Source organism: Gopherus evgoodei, chromosome 3, assembly GCF_007399415.2.
Source record: "Gopherus evgoodei ecotype Sinaloan lineage chromosome 3, rGopEvg1_v1.p, whole genome shotgun sequence".
In the NCBI taxonomy this organism is placed as follows: Eukaryota; Metazoa; Chordata; order Testudines; family Testudinidae; genus Gopherus; species Gopherus evgoodei.
In genome coordinates, this window is record NC_044324.1 from 133,033,180 (window position 1) to 133,046,873 (window position 13,694).

The following is a 13,694-nucleotide window of genomic DNA, read 5'->3' on the forward strand; positions in this document are numbered from 1 at the left end:
CAATTTTTTGTAACTTTATCACAGGTGTCCCTTGAATCCTCCCTTGCTGAGGATTCTGTATGGCCACTGTAAGAACCAGTAGGAGCAATCAAGCCCAGAAAAGAGAGACCTTACTCAGGAAAGTGCTGCAAAATGAATGGAGACCATGTGACTTCGGTGATGACAGATAATTTTGTAAAATTATGTTAGAGGCAGGAGCTGCACACAGAAGGCTTGCAGGATTTTGCCCTACATGCCCCAGGACATCTAGCAGGTAGAGGTAAGAGTTGAAGTGTAAATGGATCAGGTTGGGAAAAAGAGTTCAAAACATGATCCAACTCCAATCCTGGGGGCTATACAAGCATTTAAATGCCAGCCAGCAATTCTTATGATAGCTGTAACTCACCATGGCATCTGACAGCTACAACGCATTCTAAAAATTTGAAATGCATCTTAGCAAGGCAATTTGGGTTCAAAACTCTGTTCTCTTGCTGTAATTTTTTCCCTGGAAGATTAGGGCATTTTATCCTGTACTGATTTTATCAGAACAGATCTGGTAAAATTTAAAATATACAAGAAAGATTCAGTAAATGATGGATAGGTGTGCAAAGCACAGTGACATCTATGCATTGTTCTGAGTTCTTTAAACATGAATGTTATTTATGTTCTCTCATTGTGTTTTTAGATTAGATTGTACAGAGAATTAACACCCTTTCATGAAAATGCCATGTCATCTCACTTAAATGTCTTATCTGAAGTAAACAGCAACTGGAGCAGTATGAGGCCTCCCAGGAGGCTAAGAGAGCATGACCAACTACCGGATTTGAAATGAAAGTCTAGCTTTGGCCTCCTTGAGCAAAGGTAGGAATGATTTTTACAAAACACCAACTTGGAGATACTTTTGCTGGTTAATAATTTCTATTCTTTTTTCAAACTTGTACATTTAGAAGACAGATGCCTAACATTCTCTTTATCTAGCCAATATCATCCCCCCACTTACATTTATTAGGTGTAAATGAAGAAAACACATTACTGCCAAGAGCTTTGGGAGGTTACGTAATCTGAATCAATTTCATTACCATAAATAAATGTCAAATGGCTGAAATACATTTCTCTGCTTAAACTGTCAAGGGCAAGAACATGCAAGAACAGAACTTTTTGTTTTATTCCTTTTACAACAAAAAAAGAAAAAAAACTAATGAGAAAGAAAGTATCTTATGAGCTACCTTTACATAATAAGAAAGATTAGATAATACCTCTCTGGTACAAAAAGCAGCTGTCCATTTCATGAGCAACTAAGAGCTCCGATTCAAGACAACAAAACAAAAGAAAAGAGATTATTCTAAATGGCAGGTTAAAAATGTGTTTTGCATTTTACAGTCACACAGTGCTATTGCCAAACTTTTGCTCCATGAAGATCTCCATTCCCTTGATTACCCCATAAAAATATACAGAACTCTAATGTAATCTCACCAAGCAGGCTCAGAAAATCCATTACCATCCACACTGGAACTGGGGAAAGCATTTTCTGAAGCTGCTGCTGTTGCTAATTGTTTAATTATACTGAAGTAGTTTCTCAAATTCGGCCACTGTGGCCGCATGCGGCCACCAGAGGGTTTCCCTGTGGCCACAGCAGTTTCCTGCGCAGCGTGAAGGAGGTGAGGAGGTGAGCGGATGGGGTGGGGTGAGGAGGCGAGCAGCAGGCAGATGGGATGGGGGAGGAGGCAAGCAGCGAGGCAAGTGGTGGGGGGGGCCTTGGAGGAGGAATAAGGAGGCGAGAGGCGAGCCAGTGGAAGGGTGATGAGGTGAACAGTGAGCCACCAGTGAGCAGGAGTTCTCGCAGCAGGCAGGGGGGTGTCTGTGGCAGGGGAGTGACGAGGCGAGCGGCAAGTGGGGGAGTGAGGAGGGACACAGGACTTGGGCATAGGGTGAGGAGGTGAGCAATGGGGCATGGGCAGCAGGTGGAGCCCTCCTTTGAGGAGGCTAAACATCGACTCCAACCCTTTCCCCCCAATCAGCTAGAGCCCTGAGAAAGCCTGCATCTGGAGCCACAAGCCCACCCCCAGAAGCCCTGAGTGTCCCCCCACATGCCCAGAGGAGCCCTGGACTGGCCAAAGCCCTGAGACCAGGGCCGGCGCTTCCATTTAGGCAACCTAAGCGGTTGCCTAGGGTGCCAGGATTTGGGGAGGTGGCATTTTGCCATCCTCAGCGGCAATTCGGCGGCGGGGGGTCCTTCCGCGCTCCGAGTCTTCGGTGGCAATTCTGTGGTGGATCCTTCACTTGCTCTGGGACCCGCTGCCAAAGTGCCTTGAAGACCGGGAGCACGGAAGGACCCCCCCACCGCAGAACTGCCGCCAACGACCGGGGGTGTGGAAGGACCTCCGCCTAGGGCGCCAAAAACCCTGGTGCCATGCCTGCCTGAGACCTGCCCCACCACCTGCCTGGAGGAGGCCCAAGCTGGCCAAAGTCCAGGCCGCCACATCCTCCCCTCATCCAGAGAAGCTCCGGGCCGGCCGCAGCTGTGCCTCCACTCCCCTCCTCAGACCCAAGCCACCCAGACATGTTTTTCATTATTATTTGGACTTCTATTATATCAAATTATTTTTAAATTTACTTCAGAATTGTTATATAGACAACCACTTTTACCAAAAAAGCAAAAGAAAATAATAAAAAAGACAAGAACGTTCAAAGCATGATTTTTATTATTGAGTCTGCAAAAAAAACACCACAACACCAAAACTGTACATAAATAAATTACAATGATTTGGATGTATATTACTTTATTAACTTTAGGAAAAATAAATAATTTTAGGAAAAAGTGTCAATGCAGACTCCAGCAAGAGTTGGTGGCTGTACTCTGAGACCACAAAAAAAATTGTTGCAAGAACCACTGGCCTAGAAGCTCCAGGTAGGGATCAAGACTCTATTGTGCTAGGCACTGGACAAATATTATGAGTAAGCCAGACAGAGAGAGCCTTAAAACTATGGCTCATGTGGGACTGGATAACTCAGAGGATTGGCAACATTACAGACTCTTCTCTGGATCACAGCACCAAATTCACTACAGGTCAGTAGCTACTGAAAATTGATACCATCTGAAGGAGGTTAGGTTGCCTTTGAAAAATTAGGTTAGGCACTAATTTTTACTTTGTTGGCAGTCTCCACAAATTGAACCATGCAGCTCAAGGCTGCAGCACAACAGCACAGTAAAATTTATGCTGTAGTTGTTCTCATTATTGTTACCTATTTTTTGCATTATGATAGTACCTAGAAGCCCCAGACAAGACTGGAACCTAGTTGTAGTACGCACTGTACAAATATATAGGAGACAATCCCAGTCTTGGAGAGCCTTCAATCTAATGGCCAGGTTGTGAACCATTTATGCATACCAGTAAGCAATTACACACATAAATAGTCCTCTAGGAAGTCAAGGGGACTGCTCAGGCATGTAACTGATCACTCATGCGTTCACAAGGCAGACAAAGCATGGGAGGAAGACAGTTATCACCAAAAATTTTTACAAATGAGGAACTGAGGCACAGAGAGATTAAGTGGCTTGGCCAAAATCACATAGGAAGTGAGTGACAGAAATGAGAGCTAAATCCAAACCCAGTCCAATACCTTATTCAAAAGACCATCCTTTCCCTTTATGTTTGTGCAAGCAGAGAGATTCAAGCCTCTAGGTCTCTCGATATAGCACCTTTTAAAAGCACTGATTTCAAAACAAAAAACCATTTCACAAGTAATGCCCTTTAAGTGTTGTAAAGAAATAGGAGGCTGTAGATTAAGGCTAGTTTTGAGAATTTTTGCTAGCCAATGTGAAGTGCCCTGCTGCTACTATTTATTTGATATACAATGCACATGCTGGCAGGAACAGGATTTCTATCACATTTCAGCAGATAAGAAGTTAGAATTTGGAATTTTTATACTGTATGTATCTTTCCAAGAATTATTCATTCTTGTAGGTTCAGCTCTTAGATAAATACAAGGGTTGTGTGTGGAATTCATTCTCCAGACACAAGTATGCATTGTGCATGCTGCTTATGCACTAGGCAACAGTCAGAATAGAAAGTTGAAATCACAGAGCCTAAGAAGTAACTTGATTTGAAAATCAACATCTGTCAGATTACCTAAAGTAAGATAGACACCTCAAACTAGAACTGATATCAACTAATTAATTAAGCCAAAACTGCCTAATGTACATCACGGGCAAATCCCACTTAGATTAAGTCAAATCGCAATCACAGCCAGTCTATCAGAATTATTTCCAAACCACCAGCTGTAAGCTAAACCCAAGCCTGAGCCACCTTTGATTAGCCAGGTTCTTCACAGAGCAACCTGACATTTTTAGTGTATAGTAACCAACTCAGAACTAGTGGCTGAAACCAAATAGAATAACTTTTAGCCGAGTCAGAACCAGCAGGGAAAGATCAAGGCTGATCTGGAGAGGTACTCACTTGGTCCTAGGCAGATTAAAAATGGTCCATGCTCGGTTTGTAGGGTGGCCAGCACGTCTCTTGGCCTGCACCGCTTCCCGCAGCCCCCATTGGCCTGGAGCGGCGAACCACGGCCAGTGGGAGCCGCGATCGGCCAAACCTGTGGACGCAGCCGGTAAACAAATAGGCCCGGACGGCCAGGGGCTTTCCCTGAACAAGCGGCGGCCTGCCTTTGAGAAGCACTGATCTAGACCACCTGTTTACAGAAGGTTCCCTCCATGAAATGTAATGGAAGGACTGGAAACTTAATCAGGGCATGTTTACATTACAAACTTTTGCTGCTGCAAGTTACATTGGCGTAAAGCTGCTGAAGTTAGCATATCACTTGTGCATGTACATACCTGCCACCTTTGCCTCAGTGCTACCCGTACACACTAGGAGTGCTTGTGTCAATGCACAGTGTGGTGCAGCATGGATAGGTATTCCAGTGTGCAACTAGCCACTGTCTTTTGGGATGTTCTGGCAGTGCATGGTGGGGCACAAATGACTCACACAGAGTTGACTGGGAGCAAGAGATCAAATTCCCATCATGCAACTTCTGCCATCTCATAATTCTATCTTTATCCCATAATTTTTGCACCTATTTTGAAAATCCCATGAATGGATGCAGGACTTGTTGCTTTTCACCATCTGTGACAGAAGCATGGAACCTGCTCAGCTATGCACTGTTTTTATGAGTATTGCAAACACAGGACACATGATCCTCCAGTATTTGCAGAGCCACAAGAAGAGCTTCGAGGAGTACTTGTGGCACCTTAGAGACTAAAAAATTTATTTAAGCATAAGCTTTCATGGGCTAATGCCCACTTTGCAGGAAGCATGCAGTGGAAAATACAGTAGGAAGATATATATATATATATATACACACACACAGAGAACATGAAAAAATGGGTGTTGCCATACCAACTATAACGAGAGTAATCCGTTAAGGTGGGCTATTGTTAGCAGGAGAAAAAAAACTTTTGTAGTGATAATCAGGATGGCTCATTTTCAACAATTGACAAGAAGGTGAGAGTAACAGTAGGGGGAATAATTCTACTTTGGGTAATGACTCATCCACTCCCAGTCTTTATTCAAGCCTAATTTAATGGTGTCTAGTTTGCAAATTAATTCCAATTCTGCAGTTTCTCGTTGGAGTCTGTTTTTGAAGTTTTTTTGTTGGAGTATTGCCACTTTTAGGTTGGTAATTGAGTGACCAGGGAGGTTGAAGTGTTCTCTGACTGGTTTTTGAATGTTATAATTCTTGACGTCTGATTTGTGTCCATTTATTCTTTTGAATAGAGACTATTTGGTTTGGCCAATGTACCACCATAGGATCTAATCACATCAGCCACACTATCAGAGGCTTGTTTACCTGCACATCTACCCATGTGATATATGCCATCATGTGCCGGCAATGCCCCTCTGCTATGTACAATGGTCAAACCAGACAGCCTTGAACCCATGACCATCCTTCCTCCTTCAAACCACTCATAGCTGTAGATGCTGCTGCGGCCTCAACTGACTATGTTGAAGTATATCTCAAGAAACGCAACAGTTTCTGATGATCCTGACAAAGATAAGTGGTATTCAGCAGTTTAAACTGAAAGTGGATTTTTAAATTAAGGCACAATTTTAAGGATGGGGAATTGTATAACTCTAATATGTGCCAACACCGGGGATATGCACTGCATTTATCTACATGCCACTTGTAAGTGCTGAGAACACTTCTGTCTCATGAAGATTAACTTAAATATCTTTGGTATAAATTATGACATGTTCCCTACAGGTGGAATTTATGATAAGTAAGAAATAAGTAGAAGGAGTAGCTGAAACTTACATCAGATGGTCTGACTCTTTTGTTATTGTCAAGAAATTAAGGTTGCTAATCCAGCTGCAAATGGTGTAACCTATTTAGTTCCTGAAAACTAATTTCATAATGTCATAGGTTTCTGCATAAGCTATACATCAGAGACCTGGGAAGAGAAAGGAAATGAAAGTAAGGGGGGTGGGAAACCTTGTTACGAGCTATAATGTATCTAAAAAGATTGATATAAATAAAATATCAATTAGTTTTTCCAGCTGAGTTTTCTGCTTTACAAAATTAAGCACCCCTTATTTAACTGTGTGGGCAATGGGAATGATGATTGAGATAGAAGAGAAACCATTAAACTCTCCAGCAAAACTTTCATTTGAATAGCTTTAAAAAAAGCAAACCAAAAATTGAGATATAATTCTCAAAGACTTTATGAAGCATTTTAATTGCATATGGCCATGAAGGCATATGCAGTCAATGTAGAAATCATTTTATACTCAGCAACACTGCACAAACAGATGTGATCATTAGTGCCAATTAGTCTATATTGGTTTGAAATGAAAAAGGGACTATTGGTCTGGGTAATGAGGCCACCTCTTTGGCTGTTGAATAAAACCAAAGACTAATCTCTACCTGAATAAAACCAAAATGTACAGAGGGACAGTGGGGGAAGCCTCCATTTAAATATCATCAGAAAACTCCACCCTTTCACAATACAGCAATGTTTTCATGATAAGCTCAGCAACTGGTAGATGATGGTTATCTAGATTTCTCAGCTTTGAACTAGTAACTGTTTCACAGAGATAAAAGGAGAAGCTAAATGCTGTATACAATTATAATCTGAATTTCATGATGACAGCTAAGCTTCCTGATTAATAATTTATTTTCTTGTAAAGATCTTTATTATAGAAATATAATATCCAAGGGTATTACAAAGCAGAGCTGTGCAGGGGCTATTATCTGTCTGTGACAAACTGCTGCATAAGCAAGTGGCAGTAGCTTTCCAATTTGTAAAGAATAAAATGGATTCTCTTATACCAACTTTGTATTATTGTTTTAAATATGTAAAATGTTTTTAAAGCTTAAGGAGATTTACTGCAATCATAAGTTGGTTTAGGCTTGCAAAACATGCAAGTCCCATAGTTTGTTGTAAATTACATAGGGTCCTGTGTTGTGAAACACAAAAAGGATTCAAGTCTCTGCCAGCCACTGAGCTAGATTAACTATCTGACCTTACTTTACAGATGATTTTAAATGACTGTTAAAACACTGCATTATTTTCATGATTCCGGTAATAATTTATGCTTCAAGCCAACTTGCACCTTCTAGACAAATGTCCACAATTATTAAAAACCACCTTAATTTAGATATAACAAAGCCAACAAATTCAATTAAACTAAACTCAGAGCAAAAATAACCTATTCACTCACCCACATCCTGTTCTCTCAGGAAACATGTTGCTAGTGAATTCCCTACTCTACACAGTTATTCTAGACTATATATTTTTTTAAAAAAGCCTTAAGCCAGGTTCCTAAATCCATACTTCAGCACCTACAGAAGTGGCCTGATTTTTTAAAGGTGTTGAGCATCTAGTAGCTCTCACATAACTCTGCTCTTGTCTTCATGAAAAAATCACAAATTAGTTCTACATTGCAATCAAATACCTGTGGCTGGCCTGTCAGCTGACTCAGGCTTTGGCTAAGGGGCTGTTTAACAGCAGTGTAGAGGTACCAGCTTGGGCTGGAGCCTGAGCTCTGGGACCCCTTATGGGGTCCCAGAACTCAAGCTCCATTCCAACCCCAAACAGCTGTACTCCAATTAAACTCCTTAGCCTGAGCCCAAGTCAGCTGATGTGGGGCAGCTGTGGATGTTCAATTGCAATACAGACATAGCCAGAGTGACTACTCTAAGTTCTTCCTAACTCTAAGGGCTTGTCTTCACTAGGAATTTACTTCAGTATAGTTACAGCTCTCAGAAACATGAAAAAAATCTACACCATGAGAGCTGTAGCTATACTGACCTAACCCTGAGTGTAGACAGAGATAGGATGAGTAGGATGGATTTCATCGATGGATGAATTTTTCCATCAGCCTAGCTACTGCCTCCCAGGGACATGGATTTACTGGACTAACAGTGATTTGATTAGTTGCTGCTGAGTTTTAACTCGAGCTGTTGCATCCCCACTGCATTATTAGCTCAAGCTTCAGCTTCACTCCAGCTTCAACCACTACCATGAAACTCAAGTGTAAGACTTCTGTGTGCGGATGGGAGTCAAGTTAGGGGTAACATTCATGTTATAAATTGAACTAACTGTGCTGTGAAGACACATCCTAGGAGTATATTAAATAAAGCAATGTCTGTTAGAATAGCATAAATCAGAGATGAGTAGCAGCATCAAGCATGCATGCAGTTTGAGACTACACTAGGTCTTGTCTAGGTAGATCAACACGTTGTGCTTACAGTTAAATCAGAATAAAATATGTATGTTCTTAATACTACTGTGTGTGTCTTGCAGGCTGTTTGGCCATGTCCTCAACCTCTGGAGTCCCTCAGACATCCACCTAGGACATACTATCAGCTTCATTTTCAAGGTTGGGGGCCAACTCTTCAGGAATAGCTTTTCAGCATTCAGCAGAGTTCAAAGGGTAAAGATGACCCTCAAACATGACTACAAGCCACCCTGCTGGGCCCTGGGAAGCAGCCAGTCAGGGCCCAGCAGGCTAGTATAAAAACAGCTGCATGGCCACAATGAATTGTGTTCCTTGCTAGAGAAGAGTGGCTGGTGCTCTGTACTGGCTGCTGGACCTCTACCAGGACAAAGCCCTGAGATAAGGGTGAAGAATGTGCTGGAGTCACGGGGAAGTAGCCCAGGGAATTGTAGCAGCAACATAGTGTATTTAAAGGGACATGCAGATGGCTGCTATCTATAGGATCACTGGGCTATGACCCAGAGTAGAGGGCAGGCCTGGGTCCGCCCCCGCCACAAGCCACTGGAAAAGTGGCCTAGACTTTGAGGCACCCCAGAAGGGGAACTGAACTGTAGTAGCCCAGCTGAAGAACTGGGGCCAGAAAGGCTCTGAGGGGTGAAGACACTGCCTCCAGGGAAGGAGCCCTGAGGCATCACTCTATTCCAGAGCAGGGACAAACTGAGAGAGACAGCACAGAAGGTACTGAGAGAAGTCCCGATTGGACCTGTACCCCCAAAGGGGTTTGCCTTGTTTTTATATCACAGACAGACTGTGTCTGACTTGGCTGGAGGGCTGAGTCACCGAAGACCCACCACAAACAGAGAGAGAGTGTGCAGGCACACACATTCGGGCAAGGGGCACACATAAGAGGTGAGTGTGACCCTGTTACAACATACTATATAATGCTGAACAAAACCCAAATTCTTTGAAGTGGAACTATTTTCTAAGTACTGCATAAAAACATTTTTTATTTGACTCCTGGGCATGATTCAACAGCTATTTTCTAACATCAAAAGGTGTACCCACACAGTGGTCTCTTCCCTGTGGACAATGACCTATTAACATTTATATAGCTGTTCCTATCTCAGACTTATATTAATCTTTCAGACGGGGCTAATGTTTCCAGGGCATCTCTGCATTCCCTTGGCTAATTGTTAGTGTAATCAAAGTATGACATTTCCACAAATTCCAATTTCCTCTTACTCGTTATTCATATCAAATATGATTTTCATGTTGACCCCAACACTGTCTTTGCATGGAAAGACTTAACATAATTGCTTTTGCCTGGTGCAAGTAAGAGAGACTGCTGCTAACATTATCTGTGAGTTAGTTTGGTCTGGCCTGGTCCTACTCTAAAGCAAGCAAGTTAAATCACTGCAGAGGAACAGGAATCAGGCTACAGGAAAGAACTGAGAGAATACAGTGTTTTAATTCTGCATCTTGGATTCATGGCCACACAGCAGCTACTTTGTGGATCCAGGCAATGAAGGATTACTCTGCCTCCCCTTCTAACCTCTCTACCCCTTTTGCTTTATTCGTAAATTGATTCATTTTCTGGCCTGCCACAAGGGCTCCATGCGCTGCTTGCACTTTATAGACCACAGTTTGAGAAGCTCTGTGCTAAAGAAAAGTAAAAATAGATGTATTTTGAAACAGTAATGAAGTAACTTCAAATTTATTCATACACTATTCCATGATAATGGCTCCATCCTTCTGCTGCATTTAACAACATTGGTCAGGGTGTCCTTTTGGAATGTTTAAAATGGATGGTAAGGCTAGCTATAACTGTCTGTCTTGATTCAAAATATATCTGAGAGATAGTTCCCAATGTCTTAGCATCATAAATATTTAGGTTCTTCTCCTCAGGTTCACTGTCCTGGCTTTTTTATTAATTATTATTATTATTCCTTGGTGAAGGGGAGCAGTATACCATTGGAGCCCCAGCGACCTAGTTAATCACTGCAGATGAAGTCAGGCTGAAATTCCATCAGCTCAGTAGTATTTAGCTATTTAAAAAAAAAACCACACACACACCAAAGCAACCAAATGTGGTAGATAAAAAGGCATTACGATGTAAAGCATATTAGGAGCTTTTGGTTCCTGTTGTTGATATATGCACAGGTTAACTCTAGACCTTAGAGACATATAATACCCTGTTACTGTTTCTAAGGGTAGGCTTAAGACTTGCTTTAAAGGTTAATCTGGTTCTTGTTTACAACTAAGCACTACTTAAGCTCAAAAAGTTTATAAACTTGAAGATTCATTAAAATGGGTCCATCCAGTAGATTTATTCAGGATTTTCTAGCTCTAATTGTGTGCTTTAAAAAAATGTCGAACTTGCCTACCGTTACACTGGATCTAATTTTATTTTATACTGAATATAAATCTCATACTATAAATATGCACTCTAAAAGAAGTTCAATCAATAGCAGCAAAGATAAATGGCACTTTAGTCATATTAACAACAACACAGTAAAATTATTGTTACTTTAGTAAGTACCCATTAGTTACCTTTGGGTAGGTAGACAGTAACTATCCTGTTGTAGCGGTTAACAGGAGCTTTTCCAATGTATGATCAGCACACAGAAAACCAAACCATTTTAATCCTCACTGGGATTTTCTGAATGCATTCAAGTGTTCTTTTGTTAGCTATACTCTATATCATTTCTGCACACACAAAGGAACACATATTGTGTTCACATACATTAGCTTGACCTAGCTTTTGAAAATTCTGTCAGTCATTTTCCTGATCACAATCATCTACTTTCTTGAAAGCCTTTTGACTTCACAGGGAATCACTACAACGTAGTAGGGAATGGGGAAAGGACATTTCCATTTAAGTAAACACACATTTTTACATATATGGGGTCTGAGGTCTTTTATCAACCATTTGTTAACACTGAGCAAAATCAATTAATATTTAGAAACAAAAGGCAGTGAACAGAGATAACAATAGGAGCCATAATGACTATCCAGTCAACTAAATCCTCACCCAAGAATCTGTCACATCAGTTGATAAATGTCAATCACGGATGGGGAACGATGTGGGGGTGGAATGATAAAACAGATGACAACAACAAATAGTTGTTTTTAGTTAATATAAATATTAAAAGTTTTTAAATGTTTGAACTGCTGCTGCAGGCATCTTTTTATAGCTATCAGGAACAGATTTTAGCTTCTAGATGAAGGACTTGCTTAATGCTTTTTAATCTTTCAACCTCAGCAAATAAGTCTGCTTTGTTTATTTACTGGAGTGTTAAGCACATTTTATCATGGAAATGTCTCTTGCAATTTTTGTATATTTTGATGCCATTTTCTGTTTTGCTCTATTGGCTTTTTGCTTCATATTTTTGAAGGCAAAGTTAGCATGCAAAAAGCATAATTTAATTGAGCAACAGACCCTAATATTTTCATGCATTTAAGAAATTTAATAAGCTCTGCAGCTCACCAAAATTTAAATCAATTCAATAAGCCTTGCTTCCCCCACTTCCATAGTTTACTTAATCTTTTATTGCCAATGTGGGCTCATGATGGGTGAAGAATTGACAGTGCTGAAGCCTCAAATATTCTATCTAACCACCAGCTAGGATCAGTTCAAGGGGAAACAATGCAGTTATTTCACCAGTACAGATTTAACTTCACATCTGACCTGCAGCATCACTTCTACTCAAGCAAAGTGCCCAGTCAAGCTTCAGCTTCACTCAATTTTTTACCTTCATGTGAACTTCCAACTGTGCCAAAGTGCGGGTAATGGCTCTGTAATGTGAACTACTAGCAACCAACCACCAATATGTCTCAGTGGGATTTGGACACAGGTCTTCATATCTACTCGGACAAACAGCGTTTGATGAATTAGTATCTCCGGCAAAGCTTTCCACTGTGAGGGAAAGGATGAGAAAACAGACATCAAGATATAATGAAGGCCTGTGCAAATGAGCAAACACTTGTCTGAGTATATTTTAATGTTGCTAGAAATATAATAATTCATTTTTCAAGCTCTGATTCTGATGTCTACACTAGTAACAAAACATAATTCTTTATATTTAATTACAAACCTTTGGCATGGACTGTTTTAGCACAGTTGATGGTGCAACACAATGTCCTAAATCAAAAATCAGAGCTACCAAGTGATATGTAACTTCTTTGGCAAGTTAGCTGTAGTAGCCAAGAGTCAGGGTATGCCTTACATTCTAGGAATGTGGAAATGTACACAAGGAATTGATTTCCTGTTTTACTTTCCCTGCAACAACATATCCCCATATGATTTGCTTAAAGTATACATAAAACTAATTTGTGATAGTCACATCGATAAAACTATAGCCTGTAAAGCCATTTTTCTCCTGACTAAAAAACAATTGTTTTGCTATTCACTGTAATGCTATCAAACATGCATTTTAAGGCATTATTTTAACTTGTGAAACATAGAACTAACACAAGATGGCCATATCTTGTCATGAATAATACAGTACAGACAAGGGTGGTAAAATCTTCTTCATGCCACTTATGCCAATAGTTTCATTCATGATGTTTTGAGGCTGATTTGTAAAAAGAAAATCAGTCTCTGAACTTATTTACATATCTCCCTTTCTTTCTTCTGAAGTGCCTGCTACCATGACATCCATTATGCCAGACTGCAACATACTAAGATATGTCTGGAATGTATGTTTACCATAGATGTAGACTAGCAAGTTAATGAACAATATCAATTTGTATTTTAACTATCCCACACAAATCATAAGGCCTGGGCTCAGTCTGTTGTGTTAAACAGACTACCATTACATTAGATTCTGAATTAGTAAAAAGGTAAATATTTATGAAAAGACAGTTACCTTTTCCGTAACTGGTGTTCTTCGAGAAGTGTTGCTCATGTCTATTCCACAATAGATGTTCATGCTCACTACCCGTAGGGGAGCGCCCTCGCGGCCCCTGGAGTGCCGCCTCTATGGTGCGGTATAA

General features: G+C 40.8%; 1 protein-coding gene and 1 long non-coding RNA gene across 3 annotated transcripts in view; one reads left to right on the forward strand and one right to left on the reverse strand.

Annotated features, from left to right (window-relative positions):
- PRKN (parkin RBR E3 ubiquitin protein ligase) overlaps positions 1-13,694 on the reverse strand; it is a 1,222,813-nt gene that overhangs the window by 266,899 nt on the left and 942,220 nt on the right. The gene's annotated exons all lie outside the window — the stretch shown is intronic.
- LOC115648708 lies at positions 204-5,795 on the forward strand. The gene is made up of 3 exons (XR_003999650.1): positions 204-253; positions 665-840; positions 5,757-5,795. It is a non-coding gene; the product is annotated as an uncharacterized LOC115648708 (long non-coding RNA).